The 6,000-nt window shown below is 38.6% G+C and overlaps 1 long non-coding RNA gene across 3 annotated transcripts in view; it reads left to right on the top strand.

Moving 5' to 3' along the window:
* Positions 1-1,315: 1,315 nt before the first annotated feature.
* The window catches only part of LOC144297927 (uncharacterized), a 224,338-nt gene continuing 219,653 nt past the window's right edge, over positions 1,316-6,000 (top strand). For all 3 annotated transcript variants that reach the window (XR_013364866.1, XR_013364868.1, XR_013364867.1), the window contains exon 1: positions 1,316-1,621. This is a non-coding gene — a long non-coding RNA (uncharacterized LOC144297927). The remainder of the gene's footprint in view (positions 1,622-6,000) is intronic.

Genomic DNA, 6,000 nt, shown 5'->3' with positions numbered 1-6,000 from the left:
AGTTGCCTTGGGATCTGGGGCCTGTGCCACTGGAATCGCGCTCCTGGGCTGCAGCCCCCTCTGCCTGGAGTCGCTGCCTGAGCTGCTCCCCAGGCCTCGCCGGGCACGCCCTCCAGCCCTTTTCCAGGCTCCACCTGTGGGGTGTGGCGCACTCTCCCCCAAGGCGCACTTCCTCTGTTAGTGACTTCAGAAAACTGGAGGCTCCACTGCTCCTCCTGGGATCCTGCCCAAGTTCTCTGTGAGGGTCTTTGCATCTGGGAAGACTGTTAAAGTTCCTGCTTCTCCTGGACTGGGCTTTCCTGTCCTGGAGGCTCTCACCTCCTGGCCTTAGCCTGGCTCCTCGCAGGGACCCCTCCCCCACTGGATTCTTTTTTATTTATTTTTTTTCCATCTTCCTACCTTGTTAGAAGTGGGAACTCCTCTCTGCAGCATTCCAGCTGTTCTCTCTTTAAGTCTCAGGCCGAATTCGTAGGTTTTCAGGATGATTTGAAAGTTATCTAGTTGGTGGGGACAGGTGACTTGGGAACCCTACTCTTCCGCCATCTTGCCCCGCCCTCCTTACATATATAATCTTATTGCATATATTATATGTGTCTCTGTGTGTGTGTGTAATATATATATATATATATATATGGCATTTAACAGGCCTTTCAAGTTTTTGTTGAAAACATTATACATCAGGTAGTTGGAACTGATGTAAATAGGACTTTAGTGTGAGATTTTTTTTTTGTTTTGTTTTTGAAATATTTTATTTATTTATTTATTTATTTATTTATTTATTTATTCATTCATGAGATACACAGAGAGGCAGAGACATAGGCAGAGGGAGGAGCAGGCTCCCTGTGGGAAGCCCGATGTGGGACTCAATCCCAGGAACCCAGGGTCATGACCTGAGCCAAAGGCAGACACTCAACCACTGAGCCACCCAGGCACCCCATAGTGTGAGGTTTTATGTTGATCTGTCTAGGAGTTGTGTTGTGTTTAATATTTGCTATTGCTATATTGTTTTGATCTCCCCTAGTGACTTTGGCTTTTCATAAGTACTCCTCCTCATAATTCTGCATCTTTCAGCTCTTTCTGCTAAAACCCACTGTTATTATATTAGAGTGCTATTGGTGTTGTGGTAAGGTGTGGTGGAATGGAAGTGTCCCATAACCTTATGATTAAATCTCAATCTTTCAGTGAATTCAATCTTCCTGTGTCCCTGGACTATGATCTTCATAAGTATTTCTTAGCTTTTCTCCTTCCTTTTAGTTGGAACAGGAAGTCTCTTAGGAGCTGGAGTGTGGGAGGAACATTCTTTGCTTAGCTGGGATGAGGCTCTGGCAGTCTTTTTTCCTGCAGAGTCTGCCTTCTTATGGAGAATGGTCTGGGCATATTTCACAGATTGCTCGACTTCCATCTCCTGCACCAGAACCTAGAGGGGATCTTTCTTGATTCTGTACCCTGAGAACTTGTGGGGCTCTAGAAGTAAAATGCATTAAAGTATAGGGTCTACCCTAAGATTGCAGCCCTGGAAACTCTGCATTCTCAAAGCAGTACACACTCAGCTTCCAGCAGTTCTTCCAAATGCCCATTTGAGTGTTTCCACTGTTCATGGCTCCAGCAGCTTCTGCTCCAGGTAAGTAGATATTGGCTGAGGTTCTCTAGATGCATCTGTCTCTCCAGATTTTGGTGTGGCACTGTGCACTATGAATGACTCAAATTATCGATAGCTTCAAGAAAAGTTTTTGCTTTAGTTTATTCATCTTTTTCTTATTATACAGGACTGATGATGTCTAAGCTCTTTACATATTAGAGATGAAACTAGAAGTCAAAATTGGGATTTTAAGCAGAGTATAAAGAGAGTCGACATGACCCCAAACAACTAGATATAACCTCCATGATTCTTAGTTATCTAGTCAGCCTCATATTAAACACTTGTGTATTGTCATATGCACACCATCCCCCTATACACACACACAAAAAACATCACTCAACTCTATATGAAAGTCATTTGTTAAGTGAGTACTAGAGGCTTCAGAATCTTACAGTAGGTATATTTTCCTTTATTCATCTTGGGCACAAGTTTACTTTTGGTTATTTTTTTAATGATTAAACTGACATAAAATGTGCTCTCAAATGTGTTTATTAAATGAACAAAAGTCATTAGTAACTATATAATGATAAAATCCAATACAATGTGAAGAAGAAAACTGATTGTATATGTAAATTGTTGATCAGTAACAAACAGAGGATTTTGAAAGTCAAAAATGAGATTGATCATTATTACTACTTTCCTGGAAATGTTGCCATACCAAAGAAAAGAAATACAGAATTACAGGGTTGGAAATAAGAGCTGAAATCACCATAATTTCCTGTCTCTGTGTTAAACAATATTGAGACTGGGATATTTTTCTCTATATATGTTAAACAGTATTGAAAACAAGCAAAATAGCTTAGCTACTTGCTCCAGAAAAATACTTCTTCCAGGAGAATAAGACCAGAAGCAACTGAAGTTCCCTAAATATCATCACTAATAACATGCTTATCAACTCTTTCAAGAGCTTCACAAGCTTTGTTCAGGAATTCACTTATGCCATAAATTCTGCCCAATCTCAATCAGCCACCTACCTTCCAAAATCCACCTTAAAAATGACCACCCAGCCCTAAGATCCTATACATACCTTCCCTTTATTTCTCCCTATTTATATACTGTTAAGACTTGTGAGGGTACATATTCTACTTTCCTGCAATAAGTCCAGTAATCTAACCTTTGCTCAATCAACAGGTTTTTATAATCATCTCTTAGGGAACTAATAGTTGATAAAAGGAGCTGAAAAGGAAAGTGAATGCACTACTTTGGGAAGCCTTTAATACGGTTTAGATTGTTATATTGTAGAGTCTAATATAGCTCTTGCATTTCAAAAAATTATGCCTATACCCTCTCCAGTAATGGGAAATGTTAAAATTATTTTTCTTTATTTTCACCTTAGATAGATCTATCAGAAACTTCCCCTTTATTTTGGTGAAATTTCATCTCCTTTTTACATTAACTACTGGAAAGCTCATGACAGGCTTGTGAATGCGCCGTGATTTGTGATTTTTGTATGCACCTTCCAGAAACACAATTGCAATAATTCTTCACTTGAGAAACCTAAAGAAGAAGGGAACTTATGACTGTTGTAATATATTTCTAAATAGATGATTGCTCCTTAAAGACTTCAATTTGACAATAAAATGCTTTTAACAAAATCTAAGGAAATACTTAGTGATGGGATTTATTGTCAAAGATCTAAATTCTAGTGACAGCCATTCTAAAAAATCATTTGAGATCATTGTAAATTAAATAAGCAAACCATAGTCAAGGACTGGTAAAAGCTGCCCCATGTCTCCACTTACTTTTTCCCCTGTCATTTTTTTCCCAAATACACATGGTACAGAGAGCTTGGGAAATTATTTTCATGTCAATGGATAATTATATATTCTTATGGAATGCTGAATAAATCATTTTCTTAAGCTGGGTAAATTGTGTTATGCCATTGATCAATACTGTCTGCATTTCTTTTTTTTTTTATCGTAGTACTGCAGAGGAGCAAAATTTGCCACCTTAAAATATGTCTCTCTGTCATGTGGATTAGTTAAGGCTGATTATTGTTAAGAAACAGAAGGCTCTGGAACAGCCTTTCACCTCCCTAACTGCCTTAAAGAATTTAGATGGAGGACCTGTTCCAGGAAGGGAGCTATCGCCATAGACAACTATAGCATAATATGAGCTAGGTGTGGTAGACAAGGAGAAACTTACCAAAGTCTGTTTGTTAAAATTCCCTTCTATGTCCCATTGTTTCAGTATGGCCAGAAAATATTTGTTTACCATATATTTGCTTCTTTTTCTTTTCTTATGAATTGTTTTTCTTCTAAGTCCCAGATCCCTACCCCTTTCTCTTTAGCTCTAATGGTTTCTAAGCCTCAATTGCCTGCCTGTCTGTGGGCCTCACATTCTTACATATTCTTTGTACATACATAATTAAATTTGATTTTCTCCTGTTCATCTGTCTTATGTCAATTTAATTCTTAATACCAGCTAAAAGAATTGTAATGGGTAGAGGAAAATTCACCACCCCTCACCCCCAAAATAATACATACATAAAGTTTGTGTCTGCGTTTCTAAGGTACAAATACTTTTTAAAAGGGCTTAGCACAAGATATTTTGAGGTATTCTGGATTGGCTGATATCTAGCTGCTTGAGTCATTGTCAAGTAGCTGGTCAAAGTAAGCGTGATCAGAGGAGATTCCGGGAGGTGACAGGAAGAATCGCTGTGCACACACATAGGGGAGTACGCCAAGTACACAGTCTGCCCACCTCCTTAATGCACATTGCCCCATCTGCTGTAGTCAAAATCTCATGGTATTCCTACTTTTGGGCTTGTGAGGCTGGGCAGTATTCATCTCAGAGGAATGAGAGAAGCACTGATCAAACTGTGCCCTGTGAAGAACTGGGCTTTCAAGGGCTGACCAGGAGTAAGAGTTTCAGAGACCATGACACTTACTTCAGTCAAAGAAATGCAGCAATTTTTTTAAAATATAAAAAGAGTTATGCAGAAAATTTCATTTGAAAAACAAGTTAAAAATGCTTCTGAGGAAATGTTTAGAAACTGCTGATCTGTTTTCATACACAGTAAATTACATCCAATTCAACTTAAGCCTTTTCTAACCCAAATTCCTGAACTTCCCAGAATCTACTTGCAGGCTCAGGTGGTGCACAGATCCTAGGCTGAGCACCTTGTCTTAGGACTATAGCTGGTTCTTTTATCTACTAAGAATTTCCCTCAATACACATTGCTTGCCTCATACCTCTATGTGTTGCCATGTTGCATGCTTTTGGGCTCCTTCTGCTGGGCTTCATCTACCTGTTGAGTGACTCTCAGCCTGGCTCCTGTGATGGCCTTCTCTCACCTCTGGAGTCAGATACCACATCCTCAGCAAGTTGTCCCTGACCTCTCTTTCTAAAATAGCAACTGCCCCTGTCCTGTTACTCTCTTTGCTTCTGTCCAGCTTTATTTATCTTTGCAACTGCATAGAGTTATCTAAAATGTATGTTAAATAATGCATCTGTTTATTGAAGCACTCTTATACAGGTATCTAAACTCCATGAATACAAGGAACTTACCTGTTTAGCATTCTGCTGTATCATCAGTACCAAGGAACTCAGTAAATATTAGTTTTCTATAAAAAGACCTGTGATTCTACCCTACAACTTCCTAGGTACCTATGCATTTCTTCTATCATTAGCTGCAGTTATAATTGTTCATATTCCATGTCATGCCAGATCCTTCTTGTATAGGTCTTATTACGAAGTAATAAGCAGATCATCCATCTTCTGTCTGAGAAATGATGTTCTGACTTTTACTCCTACCTTGTTTTTTGTCCATGGATGGCAGAGCTTTGTCCAATAAGTAGACTCTTATTCATCTATGTGATGGAAATAATAGCAATTACAATGACATTGTTTAAAGAATGTCTGGGTCTGCCTATAGCCTCAGCCTCCTATAACTACCCACTAAGGAAATAAAAACCAAAAACTTCCATAAAACCCTAATAGATCTTGGGACCCCACATGCCCAAAAGTACTTCAGTCACCAAAAGTATAGCATTGTTCCCAAATTACCAAAAGTAATTTAAAAATATTTCTATTCCTCACTCAGGTGTTAAGTCAAACGTTACATCTTTAAGCCTGTATTAAAAAAAAAAAGAGAAACTTCCTGTTTCTTTTTTCTAGTTCTCAAATATTATATTGTTGTACCAGAATAGTCCTAATCTCTTCACCTACAAATCCATCACAAGACTGCTATAGATACTCAAACACATAGGCTTTCTCTTTTTTCCATTCCCTGTATCAGACTGTCTCACCTCCCCAACAGAAATCCCAACCTGACTTATACTTTGTATCAGTTATCTATCTATCTATCTATCTATCTATCTATCTATCTATCTATCTGTCATCTACCTATCTTTATCACC

Source organism: Canis aureus, chromosome 26, assembly GCF_053574225.1.
Source record: "Canis aureus isolate CA01 chromosome 26, VMU_Caureus_v.1.0, whole genome shotgun sequence".
In the NCBI taxonomy this organism is placed as follows: Eukaryota; Metazoa; Chordata; class Mammalia; order Carnivora; family Canidae; genus Canis; species Canis aureus.
The sequence above is the reverse complement of the archived record's forward strand: the minus strand, read 5'-3'. Positions and strand labels throughout refer to the sequence as shown.